Here is a 14,521-nt window from a genome sequence, read left to right on the forward strand (position 1 = left end):
CGAGCAGCGCAGGAGATGCGCCTTGATACCATAAAGTCAGCAATAAAAAATCATTGAGGAAGGCTTTCAGGCACGGAGGCACGATCTCGCCAGTGCTTTTCACCACATCTTTACAGGAGCTGTTCAAAGACTTAAGCTGGGAACAGTTCGGGATAAGCGTTACCGGAGAATAAGTCAATAATATGCGATTCGCTGATGACGTTGCCTTGCCAAGTCACTCAAGCGATTAATTGCAAAGCACGATCTGTGACTTAGACAAGCAGAGCGGAACGGTTGGCCTAAAAATTAATATGAAGAAAACCAAAGTTATGTTCAATCGTCTTAGATGGAAACAGCAAAATATGATTGGTAGCGAGGCGTTGGAAGTGGTAAGGGAATACATGTACTTAGGGAAGGTAGTGACTGATGATCCGGATGGTGAAAGGGAACAAACTAGAAGAATAATAATGAAGGGGAGCGCATATGGCAGGATCTCTCAGATTATGAATAGCGGTTTACCTGTATCATTCAAGAGAAACTTGTCTAAAAGCTTTGCATTACCGGCTTCCCTGTGGGGCAGAAACATGGAGGTTAGCGAAAAAGATTCAACTTTAAGGACACCGCAGAGAGCTAGGAAGACGAAAATGATAAATGCAACGTTACGAGACAGGAAGAAGGAACAGTTGATCAGAGAACAAGCCCGGGTCAGTGGCATCCTAGTCAAAATAAAGAATAAACGAGTTTGGATATGCATGTAATGCGAAGGCAAGATAGCCAATGACTATTAAGGGTAATGAATTCGATACCAAGAGAAGGCAAGCGTAGCAGGGGACGGAAGAAAGTTAATTGGGCGGATGAGATAAAGAAGTTCGCTGGGATAGGGTGGCCCCAGCTAGAACAAGGCAGCGATAATTGGAGAAATGTTGGAGAGGCGTTTGTCCTGCAGTGGGCGTAGTTAAACTGGTGGTGATATGACCGTTAGTGGGTTCGCGTCATGTTTTCTTCCCGCTTGAAGGTTGTGCGCTTGTGTGAACGTGTTCAGAAATAGATTGATTCACCTGAACTCAGCCCCTTTTTATGTCAATAAAACATAAGTCTCCGTATATGCCCAGCGTGTGCTCTGTGGTTTACGAAAAACCTTTCTCTTGTAGATGTGTCTATGTGGGACACACAGGACGCTGAATTAACAACCATTGAAAAGAAGATTTTAAGAATCAGATTTTCACCCAGTATTCGCGCATGGCTACACTTTGCAAGGGCAGCGATGAAAGCACAAATGTGTGCCTTCCGCTTTTAAATAAAACACAAGATTTTATACCGACATATTGACTGTCGTACGCGTTAATTGTTTGAGTCCTATGTCGTAAATTACAAAGCGAAAATGTGTCTTAGTGATCTCTCGGTATCACCCGCTGATTGCGAAGTGCAATGTGCGAACGCGACGTTGTGACGAGAGCGTTACTTTGATTTTGAATGGCCGCTGAGCATGTCGTTGCTTTCTGGTCCAGGGCATATATGCCATCTTTCATCGTAGTTAATTTATTTGTGATCTGCGAGCGCCGCGCTTTCAAGGCTTTCCTGTTGCCTGAACCTGTTAGCCAAATTCCCCTCCCCGTTACTAAAAATAAACTTCTTTCTTAAGACTTCCGTAACTATTTATGAGAACAAAAAACGCCTGCACGGTAATGCAATGTGGCTACTGAAGGTTAAGTTCATTGAGGTACACAATGTACATTTACTCACTTAGTTTCTCAGGCTCACCAGAGAATTTCAGGTGTTTATGTTGAGTTACACCAGGTAGAAGACATACTTGACTTCACTGAAGACAAGATTAACTTTTGTCTAGCTGAATAAGAGTAAGGAACCATACACTTATCTAGTACGGGTTGTTTCATCTGATCTACAGTTCGTGCTTTCTGATGTTATGCTGTCATGTGAACTTTGCCCTCATGCATTTTATTTCAATACTGAGGCTTTGCTCTAAGGTACAACCAAAACTACAAACCTGCAGCTGATGGCTGTCAGTTATTTTTATTATGCCTTCCTAAAGATATAAGAAATTACACAAGAGTGCAGGAAGGTACCGTTGTGGTTTGAATACCATTGTACTATTTTTTAGGTACTAGAAAAGACAAGTACTTAAGCTCATTACTGATAATCAAGCCCTAAGCCCTCAAACTTGGCCCAGCTAAAGATAGACTGGTCTTGTGAGTGAATGAAAAACAGAAGTTCACGTTCGAAGTTTTCTGCTGTCCAAAACAATGCCAAAAGCTGGTGCTCTTTCCTAGCTTCACATAGGCTCGGGAAAAACGAAGAAGAGTTTTAATCAAACACGGTTCTGTGAAGGTACTTAAGGCTTGCAGGTCGCTGACAAGTGCTTCAGATTCTAGAGTTCGGCATTCCCAATATTCACTTGCCACATTGCGCTAAAAAAACACGGACACAAGGGAGACACACAGGACGGGCGCTAACTTACAACTGATAATCAAGTCCCGTCCTGTGTGTCTCCCTTGTGCCCGTGTATTTTTAGCGCTATGTGGCAAGTGAACCATCACCAACTTGCCCAAGCTTCTACTCTGGCAAATTCCCAATATCTTTAATCCGGTGGACATATCAGATTTTGGAAGACTTACTGGAAAATATCCATTGAGCAGACAACGGAAGGAAAACGAGGGGTTTATTATGACGTATGTCTGAAGGAATCCAACGGTCACTGAAACCAAGAAGCATAAGAGAATTATTTTATCGTTACTTATATGGTGAAGATGTATTCGAAATTAATAGTGTAAATATTTTATCGATGAAAGATAACTGATTAGACAGAAGGAGAAAATGCAAACACTGTTGTTGTTGGATTCATTCATGCTGAAAATGCCCCTAGCAAAGATGACAACCACATAAAAAAAAACATCAGTTGTTTTGAGAAGAGATTCCGAGATTGTCAGTGAGTTTAGAGAGAATTTTTAAGGAGACGAGAGTGATTAATGCGTGCAATGAAGCTTCCTGTTAAAGGAAGAAACTCGCGGCCCGGACAGAGAAAAAGGTTATCAAGGTGCATTTTCTTCCCGCAGTCTTCCCAGAGCAAATGCATTGGCAGAAAGAAGCAGAAGAAAAATAAACGAGATAACAACTGCGCAACCAGATATTAAAGTTAGGAGGAGGAGCACTATAGGCGCAGCAACTTCACACCACGATACATGTGATACTGTAGAGCTGGGATGCGTCCGAAATTTTCCGCCAGGGTAGACAGGCCATGGCTTCCTACTGACATTCCGCTAAGACTACCATGAATGATTACACTGCAATATAAAGTGAAGTTAGCGGAAGAGGACGATCGCTAACGAGTGGCAGTAGAGAACGGCTCGACACTTGGAATCCAAGCATCCAAATCAATACACAACCTGAAGACATGGCACTAGTATGATAAAAAAAACAACGCTTCAAGGCATTTTTCTTCACGGCGACTAACATGAACAAGCAACAAAGAATCCCAATCAAAGTAGATTGCCCACCGAAATCTGGGACAATAAAGATTTGAACAACGAAGGACATCGATGTGTAACATCTGAGGTGGGATGAAAGTAGTGATGGAGGGTGTAACAAGTTGACAAGAAATACGCTACTGTGTATTAGAAGCGCAAGACGAGACAGTAGGACAAAAAAGGTAGCATCCAACCCACGCAAACTAGTTTGTTTCAGTGAAGGGAACTTTCCAGCAGACACAAGTTTTCAGGAAGGAAAGCGAGGCCCGAAGAGAAACCGGGAGCTGAACAGAAACACAAGAACACCAAGTACTACTTCTCAGCATGAATGTTAACGCGTTTGTTCAGCTTTCTTTATTGATTAAGAGAGAAAACAACCCAGAATCACATTGGAGTTCACTCTTTCTCAACATAGTAAAATATCATTTTTTTTTTTTTAACGCTGCAAAGAGTGTGTAGCAACAGACATGAAGCATCCATGCTTGATGTCAACTGCGAAGGCTCCCAACCTATTTATCACAACTTAAAAACGCAGTGCTTTGTCATGCCCAGCTGTAGCTGGCGCAGGGTACGGTTACGGTCCTGCGTTGTTTTCCAGTTCTTGTTTGTTTGTTTTGTGGCGCGCGCACAGTTCCAATGTCTGCTACAGAAGAAAATGCCCATAGCTTGTCCAGAGAGAATGCGATACCATTGAAGGTTTTTACACTGGGCAGTTCCTGAACCGGTGAACGCATATTCAAGCATCACGTTCCTACATCTGATGGCTATATGTCAAGTGTTTCGTGGAAGCTCACCTAATTTTTAAAAATAGCCTCTTTGAAATACGATGATGGCTTTAGCGGTATTCGCGGACACCGGAAAAGCGGTGAATCGCGTGAACTAGTAAGCTGGTTAACCAATTTATGATTGTTAACTTTTCAATTTTACAGTTAGGTACCTCGTTGCAATAAGAGATTTGTAGCTGACCATTAGCAATGGCCTGTATCTATTAGCAGAATTTTTAAATGTGATTATCCTCGGTGTTGTGGCGCAATTCAGACGTCTCAGACTCGCGCTGTGCTCACAGCGACGCCCACCAGTGAACGTCCCTCCTCGGTGCACGTGCCACGTGACCTTCTTATCGACTGCAGAGCCACGCTTCATGTAGCCACGGGTTGTCGCTGTAGGTCGGAACCACATGGCATCAACTCAAATGGGTCATCGACCGAAGAAACGTACGATGTACCAAAAGGTTTTTATCCTTTTGTCCCAGTCGTTGAAACATTCTGGGAATATTCTGCATGACCAGAAAAAAAAAGAATATTTGTCAAGTTATTGAATACATCTCAGGCTTGCTTGAACGCTCTTCGTCAGCATCTACGTTCAGTGGCGCTGCTTCTCTCGGAGCTCGCAGGAGGCGAGGACGCTTCTTTTAGGAACCTCTGAGCCAGAATATTGGCTTTCCAGGTTAATAGCATATCTTAACGCCCTCCAGAAATCGGGCCTGAGAGTTATGCATAAATTTCAGTTTTAACAATTCATTCTGTACATTCTCGAATTTCAAACTACCGAAGAGAAGCGGTGTGTGCTCGCGGGTTTCGAGGGGTACGATGCCTCATCTGTGAACACTGCGTTTTCACAGAGGTATGCGCAATATAGAACCATCACGCGTCCGGCCCGATGCTTATGAGACGTCTCAAAAGCAGGTCACGTATAGCGTAGCGATGAGGAGTTCTATTACGGCAGTTATCATCATCATCAGCTTGACTACGCCCACTGCAAGGCAAAGGCCTCTCCGATGTCTCTCCAATCAACCCTGTCCTTCGCCAGTTACGGCCACCGTATTCCAGCAAGCTTCTTAACTTCAGGTACTCCTTACAGAGCGCCTCTACTTGGTGGATGTCTTGCTGAGCAAGAATCTCGTTGCTGCGTTGCAGGCTTTACAAGCGAGGCCGCCCACGAGGCGCCCGCAAAGTGCTGAACGGCCGAACATTCTGATGATGATGATTGTGAAGACAATCTCTGGCCGTACCTCAGGTGCAAGACGATGCCCGAGCCGGAAGTAACTAAAATAAAGAAAAGGACGGGAAAAATGAAAACAGGGGGGCGGGCTGCTTATATCTTCGGCGAGTGTCTAACATAATATGAAGACTATAACGTCATTTCGACCCAAGAGGGGCAGTAAATTTTTCTTAGCCTAAACAGTCGCTTAGTATCCAGTAGAAATTACTTTGCAGTTACAGGTACCCTTGAGTTAGCTTAGCTCATCTATTTCTTTCAGCCCTATTGGGTAAATAAACCGAGTTAGAGCAGTCTACCCCGAGCAGATTAATCCCAAAGTGATCATCCTCAAATCGCGTCATCCGTTAGCGTCGAGAACGATCTCGCCCCTCACCCCGCAACTCTGCATGATCGCGAGTCCTCCGATATGGCCTCCGGTATCTGAGCATGCTGTACCGTAGCGCCGGGAGACCCACCAAGCACGAGGTGGAGAACTAAGGCTACGATCTACCCTTCCATGTAGATGCCACAATGCTGTAACCCCCCTCACGTAGAAGCTACCACGAGCGCCTCCTCACCCGCGTAAAGCTGTATACTGGAACTCGTTACGTAATTCGTGCGCCGACTCCGCCGCAAGTGTTACCGCCAGCATTATCCCTTGGGCGCTCCTCGAACACTTATTACTCAAGGCACACAGCTCCCGCTGTAATATATTCCACGTGATCTGCAGTCAAGTGCCATACTGCGCAAATGTTCGCATCAGTGATCGATGGATATTCGTTGTTAAAAGCAATAGTCCTCCCATGGGCCGTCTACTACTGCTGATCGCTGTGCAAGCAGAATCAAAGAAGTCATTTCAGTAGAGTTGTTTCTTTGGCAACTGTAAGTGACACCCCTGAATGCCGCTATCTTCGTGCAAGAAAAACAACGCTTCGCGCTAAGATAGGCGAAATTGTCCACAAGTGTGCATCGATGTCATTGTACTTGCTCACAAGGGAATGCTGAGCGCATACTTTAAGCGAGCATGTCTAAACTACTAAAAATGGCTATAAAAGATGTTATTATAGATCTTTGCGAGTTATCTGTATCTACTATTATATTTGCCACTCTATATTAACTGCGACCTTAAGGTCATCTTATGTCATTGCACGCAAAGACAACTTTACAAAGATACCTATCTGATGGGAGTGATTTATTTTAAAGTGCTCAGAGAAAGGGGTTTATTGTATACGTCGTTCCTGACAAGGATGCATGATCTCTCCCAGGAGACCAGCTTTTAGTCCAAGCTTTCCTATAGGCTACCGAATATAAATTTCGCACTCTCTACTCAGTGGTCTTCACGGAATTAAGCGGATGGCCAGGAGTCCTAGTCATGCCCCAAATGCAAAAAGAAAAGTGTTTTGTCGTTTTGTGGAACAGATTATTCTGCAGTATTTTGGTATTTTTCTGTAGCAGTGTAGTATTTGCTCTAATCGTTTTCGGTGCAAGAACATTACGAGAACAGAAAAAACAATACTACAAAAAATTCTCCCCTTACTACAAAACGATCTATTGTAACAAAAAGTTGATGTCCAAAAACAAAAAAAAATCTGTTGCGACCACATAACATTTCCTGTTGAGTTTTTCGGCTGTTCGACCAGTTATTGCCAGCTTCCCTTATATCCAGTCAAACAGTTCGCTTCACTACTGTTTAGAAGATAATGCTTAACCCTTTCATAATAACAATCATATGTTAACATCTCCCGGATAGCAAAAGTAGGTGCGGGAGAATGGAAGCAGTAGGTCACATGTAGCGGCGAAAAAGCAACTATGAACACAATACGCCCTGCATCTAATGGAGAAGGATATCGCATAACGCACTCTATCATCGGGCCGCCACTTCCGCACGCGTCACCTTGTAGTGATCATTTGCCGCGATTTGATTTCCGCCGCTACCGACTCCGGTCTACCTGGCATACGTGCATATTGCAGGATAAGACAACAACGCCGCACAGGCACCACTCTTCTCATAATGCTGCTGGTCGATGTGTTTACGTGGGGTGCAGTTTCGGGAAGCTTTCCGCGATCAAGATCGATGTTCGTTTGAGATATTTAGATATTTTTTATCCGACGCATACGGTATATTTCACGCAAAGAAAAAAACAATAACAGGCATGTGCTCCAGCAAAGCCCACGCTTCGGCAAAAAAGAAGAAAAAAATTACAGAAATGGCGTAGAATAGGTTGCAGAAATAACTTTTTCTGTTAGTTCTCCTCTTTGCACTGGCGATCAGAGACGGTTAGAAACGTGTGATGGTTTCCATCAAAAAATAATACTCCTAAACGACTAAAAATCTCATGAAAGGCTTTCTAGGTCAGTCGGTTGAAGCACATCTTCCTTCTCAGTTGAGATCTTCAGGCAAAGAAGAAAATCTAAATCTTTTACTCAGTCGTAAATGCATCTTTTTCTAGTGTATTATTGCTTAGCTTGTCATTCATGTGCTGACAAGTGCCAACTACTCCATGGAATCAGCGGAAGCAAACCAGACATCTAAAATGCACCGCCTTCGATGTTTGTATAGGCACGCAATCTTGCAACTGTAATTTTATTGGGCTAAGATTTTGAAACATAACAATTTCATTCTGGAACTCTTCTTTCTAAACTGATTTGCACTACGAAAAGAAATAAGCCATCTTGAAAGAAAAGACGAATGATTAAATTTGCTGGCATGTGACCTGCTGAAATTAATAGTTTTAGTCATGGATATTTAGTCTGCAAGGTACCATCATCCAGTAAATCTGAAACGTAGGTGTGTTTCACTTTGTGACTTACGTTTTCTCACTTCGATTTGTTCTAGTTTGAGAATAAACCTTCCAGTACATGCGGCCGGAGCGTTAAATATCAGTTTATCTTTAAACGCCGGGGATTGCAAAACTCAGGAAAAATACATCAATAAAGGTGAAAACGCGAACAGGCTGTGAGTGGTGATTCGTTAAAGCGGTCCTCTTTCGCAAATTCTTTGAGCGTTACAATAACGCTTAGAGGGAGGAATGACTTTCTGAGGACGCACGAAACTTAAGAAGAATTCGATTATACTCAATTTTTTTTTTTTTGCCGACCGAGGAGTGCCTTTTCCACAATGAGGGGTACACGCAACTTGGAATACTGAAATACGGTTTCGTTGCAGAAAAAATATTGTTTTAAATTCGAGAAAGAACTTCACTATGCCCGCATCAAACCAGAGTCCAAGCAGATCAGGTATGTCAAAGCAACCAAAGCCCCATCTATTAATTTTTTTTTCACTTATCAAAAATCACTCTCACTCTGTCTGAAAAAGGTCTCGGGCAGAAGAATAACAGGAAAAGGATTACACGCAGGGCTTTGAACCGGCGGCAGTGCCATTTGTGAAAGCTTTGTCGGTGATTTCTAAAGTCTGCTTCCGAAATATGTCAAGAAGTATACGTTAGGAAAGCAGAGAGGCAAAAAGAAATATAAGCGTTGCGTTTTCAACTCGGTGCGTTTCTCTTGGCACAACAAATAAAGTCAACCCTACTCCACTTTTCAGTTCTCCAGACCACAAACATTTTATATTCTACCTCTTATTATTAGGCTCGCTTGATATGCAGGTCTAGTTTCTCGGGTTTGTGCACAAAACTGCGCGGCGAGAGTACGCGAGACAAGCAAGGCATTGCTACATGTCCTCGGAGAAATGTGTTGTCCAGAAAGTTTGTTGAATTTTCATGTACATGTCTAAATAACCGCCTTTTATCTAAGGGGGTTCTAGAACTTTTGTTTCCAAAGTATTTTAACTATTGTATTGTTTCGTATGGAGCAACTTGTTTTCTTTCTACGCATCTTTGTAAACGTTTTTTAGGCTCTATTTTGTTCTATAGTTACAATTACTCTCCCAATGCTTCTTCACAGCAACTGGGAACCCTGCCTCTTCGTCCGCATGTGTATTGCTTTCTTGCGAGAGTGGTCTTGGATATGTTATTCTTTGAAGGTATTGCTTTGCCTACCTCTGCATGCATGCTGCTGCTGCTTACAATAAAATTTTGAGCAGGCTGGTCTGATGATACGCTTTGATTATAGAATTATTCTTTGCGCCCCCCTATGATTTCGTAAAGCCGTCGGTATAACGGAGCCAGTCGTATTATTGCTGCATGGATGCATTTTGCGCAAGCATCATCATATCTGCGTCTTCCGTATATCTCCCTTTACTAACCTGTGTCCATACACGTGTAGCTGTGCCGTTTCCGCATTTATCTTGCATTCAGTCACTGATGTACTGCACCTAATACACTTCGCAAGCGGAACTTCTTCATAAGAAGTGTGACGGCTGGGGAAGGTGGTCATATATATATATATATATATATATATATATATATATATATATATATATATATATATATATATATATATATATATATATATATATATATAAGTCGAGCACACATTCAAGTGCCGAAAGCTTTTTAATGTGATCAGTCTATACCATGGCTTTTTCATTTTATATACTCTCTCCTCAAGTACCTCCGGTCATCTCCGGTCATTTTCTCCAATGGCCGCACTCACGCCAGAGCCGACAATGTCGAAAGGAGATTTTGTCATCATTGTTTACTGTTTCTTTGCTGAATTGTTCGATGCTTATCCAGGCTCCGCTGAAGCAGCTAATATTTACCTAGGAGGAAGCTGAAGCGAACTTTTGCGAAACCGGGATGTATATTTTCACAAATATTGGCTCTATGCGTCGATTAATTATCGAGCGGGAAATCTTAGCCTCACGTTGCCTCACGTTCTTTTGCCTTAGCCTCACGTTCTTTTGCGAGCTTAAGAAAAATTATATTCGCGTAAAGTACGGCAGCTAACGAGCTGAAGTGTCAATTTGTGTCCTTTATTATGTTTATTGCTGTTTATTAATTTAATCTCTAAGAGCAACCGCCCACTGTTTCCTCCGAAGTCTCTACTGCACACACTTCGTAGAATAATTTTCCATCTGAATAGCTAACAATCGCTAAAGCAAATTTCGCGGAGGAGGAAATGTGGTGCTACTTTTGAATATGAACACTTCAGAACTCGGCCGCGTCTATGCAGCTGGGGCTCACCAGATTAAAAGACCTTACTGGGAAAGAGATAGAAAAAAAAAAGAGAAATTCCGCTCAAAGTGACATAGCTTTTTTCTTTCATGCTGAGCACGAGGAAGCGAAAATAAAATGGCGGTCCACTTGTGTAGTTCAGGCAAACGCGAATTAGGTGTGCAAGCACTGCGTGGGCAATATTTTGCATGTTTTATCTTAGTTTTGCAATGTTTGTCGTGGTTATGGTTTGCTATTCGTGACATTCCTTTGTTTTTCAAGTGGTATATGAGTGTATTCAGTGTGCTGTGTGTGTTTGCATGGCATGGAAGAAACACTGACATAATGTTCATTACAACAGTTTTATGCATGCACTCCGGTAATCAATAAGATGCCCTCTCTCTCTCTCTTCGCATGCATACCAGTCACGGCTCCTGGTCTACAGAAAATCAGCCGTCACCGGGGGCAGTGTTGTGAGCGGAAAACACGTGCGCCTAGGTTAGGTGACCTTGTGACGTTACCACAACCTGCTCACCAAGTCAGGCAGCCCACACTTGTTAACTGGGTAGTAACCATACTCTGTGGAGTAGACAGATGGAGATTACACATAGCGTCTTATATATATAACGTTTATTGCGAGTCGACGTTTTGGAGAGCGCCTGTCTTTTTTCAAGGATAGGCTCTAAAAAAGAACAGGCTCTCTCCGAAACGTCAACTCAAAATAAATGTTAACCTAAATGAAGCGTTCGCCAATTTCGCATTTCACCTCTAGCAACCAACGTTTATCATTTCGTGCTATATATATATATGCATGCTGTGTAAGTGTGATGAGGCCAGTCAAAACAATTCTGTTATTCCTGGGAAACAATGGTTTAACACCAGAGCTGGGTGCGCTTTTTATGCTAGCTACAAAAGTAAATACGGTGAGCGAAAGAGTAGAACGGGTGGAAAAAAGAACTAAGAGAGAAAGCTTCCCAGCCATTACTGCCAGATGCACAACGGGCTAATAAGCCTAGACAGCAAGCCGTGAGTGAGTCGAAGAGTATTGCCTCGCACCCTGTACCTGTTCCAATTGTGTCCACAAGAACGTGCCTCCTCCGCTGGCAGCGTTAGGAGTTGCACCAGTCAAACCAGAGCCAAGCCGTAAACGCGACCTCGTTTACCACTGGGGCAGTCAAGCATTGAACGGCCCAAATAAACGACACCATCGCAGTGGTGCAAGAGATTTTCTGAGCCCTCCGCATACATATAGCCGTATTTGGACCCAGCTACAGCGTGAGAAAGCTACGTTTACGACTGGGAACAGGCGACCGCAAGTTTCCGGAAAAAAGCGTATACAGCAGGCCTTAGGGCGCCGTCTAGTCGAAGTAGATGCGGCAGGATTTTATTTCTTCCTGATAACTTTCTAGAAAGACAAAAAAAAATTTAATGGTCAATGCACAAATAAGCAGCAAGTTCCCACGGTGGCATAGGAATATGGTGGAGAGAACCTGTTTAGGTCTGGCTGTAGTCGCTTAGTGACGTTTTCTTTCCGTTTTGACTTCTGCGTTCAAAGCCTTTTTGTGTCCTTGATGTCACGTATCTTCGCGATATGCAATAGATCTGCACATTAGCGACTAAAAATGAACTAGCAGAGCTAAGCCACAGTACACGCCGAGTCACCGCTCAAAGAGGCATTAGAATGCACAACCATGAAAGTCTCTCAAATTTGAATACCGCCTGCACCTCTGTGCGATAAGCAGACAACAAAACAATAAAATAGGTAGTCAGCCGCATAAATGAAGAACTTTGAAAAAGGCTAGAAGCTTGGCCTCCGAGTGTTTACAGCGGCAACGTCGCGCAAACTCGCACAAGATTATGACGACTCCAGCGCTCGGAAGCATGGACAACACTAAGTAGGCCCCACATGGGCTAACTTTCAACTAAATGTTCATTCAATGCATGTACACCTTTTTATACAGAGTGCATGGATCAAAAGATAACCCGCAAGCCTATCACATTGCAAATTACTGACTGTAGTATACAGTCAGTCTACACTCTGACTGTAGACTGTCTACTCCTGGTTTCTCCGTATACCATGTCCATGTTCCATCGTTAACTAATAAAGGACTTTCAGCACAACTGAACTTCGTAGCTCCCTGATACCAAAGAAGCGTTCTGTCACTAAACTCAGTGTATTTCACAGCAGTTGCAGAACGTTTTCCTGCGAAAATGCAGATGTGCTTTTAAGCGGTGACAAAAACAGGATTGTTATACATCGCGGAAGCTGCAGGTGGCTGCGCGTACTCTATTTTTTGTTTCCTAGTATTCTCTTGCAGTTTCACGCAATAAACAGGATGAAATGATGAAATCGGCGCATGACAGTTCTCGCTGCTCCTAGAAGAACGCTAACGCCACGACAATACCAGGCCACTTCTGGGTTACAAAGAAACTCTCGAAGTTGTTTCTCGGCGTAAAAAAGTGGACAACGCGCAACACGTTATTCTATAACTGCGCACGAATGCCAACCCCGGCGTGAGGTACACAAGGAAAGAAGAAAAATAGAAAATCTGAATGTGGAAGAGTGACACTAGGCAGCACGTAAAGTTTCTTCCTCTAGCGGACAGGCCTTGCTCAATATTTTGCGGCTGTAAAAAGCCATAATTTGTGAGTTTCAGGTCTGAAGCTTCGAAAACCAGCCTGTTCCGGGGACACCATCAGCGCCCATGAGAGACTGCGTGATGGAAACGGCGGTAAATCGCGGTCTTAGCGCTCAGCCATCAAGACTTTCCCCCGGTGTGGCAGCACCGGAGAGGCTGCCATCCCGAGAGGGAATAAATTATGGCCCCTTTCAGCAAGTACACAAAAAAGAAGAGAAGCATTCCCAAGTAAAATAACAAAGAGGACGAGAGTAAATAAAATAAATAGAAAAAAAATAATGTGAATCGATCCTCTTCCCAGCAGTAGTGCATCGGTACTCGGAGAATAAGCCACGCATTCCCATAGTCGTTGCTAGACCATTGTGCGTGGTCTGCGGAGGCCTATTTGCAAGTACAATGGCGCAGCTGGGCTACTGCACCATATTAGAGTGATAGGCGGAGCGCGAGGGTGGATACGTAGTAACTGTACGGAGCAGTTGTCCTCAGGAGAACACAAGGAAATGACTTCCAGGACTGAGATGCCAGCCTAACGGCTTTCTCGTGGATGTAGCACATAAGAATTGACGGCAGCACTCAGAACCAGCGCAGTCGAAATATTGGATTGCTAAACGCTAGCAGCGTTGACCTATATTTTGGTTTTTTGTGTTATTGAATTTTGCTTATTGCATTTAAGGTGGCTGGTTTCTTCCTGTGGATATTTGCTAAAAAATGCTCTCGTGTAGTCTGAACCATGAAGTACTTTAAGTACTTTCAAAGCATTTTTAAAGAATGCACAGATGCACTTTGCATTAAAAAAGTTAACGGGACCAGAGCTTCACAAGAAAAAAGTGGTGCATCAATGCATCCACAAATAGTTGCGGCAAATGTCACCCAGGCACCCAATTCTCCTAGGTTTCTTATATTACCTATAATCCGCACGATGCACAGAAAAACCATACAGATGTCATTCAATCCAGCAACACGAAATCTTCGTCCAGCATTTTAGGAGTCTGTAAAACGACGCAAGCACTTCACAAAAAGGTAAATTTAAAGTGCATTACAGTAATATCAACGCCAATGAATACTCAACAATCTTTACCCAACTTAGGCACAGAGATGTTCTTTAGCTTGTCTCTGGGGTATATGCCTGACGTATACTAGAGAATAATAATGAATCACAGCTTGTAAGGTAAAAACAAAACTTCCCAAAAGGATGCGTTGGTCCTGATCGCGCAAGAAAGATGGCTGAGAAGAGAGGTTCAACAGTCGCGACAGGTTCCACCGGATAAGCTTAAATATCATTTTGACAGCATCCGCATGAAGGCGTTGTTCGGTTCTAGCTCTTTTTAAATTCCGTAGTTTGTAGCCTCATCTCACAAGCGTTTCAGAGCCGCATTAAAGAGCAAGA

The sequence above is a fragment of the Amblyomma mixtum genome, chromosome 6, assembly GCF_055824585.1.
Source record: "Amblyomma mixtum isolate Tamu chromosome 6, ASM5582458v1, whole genome shotgun sequence".
Lineage (NCBI taxonomy): Eukaryota > Metazoa > Arthropoda > Arachnida > Ixodida > Ixodidae > Amblyomma > Amblyomma mixtum.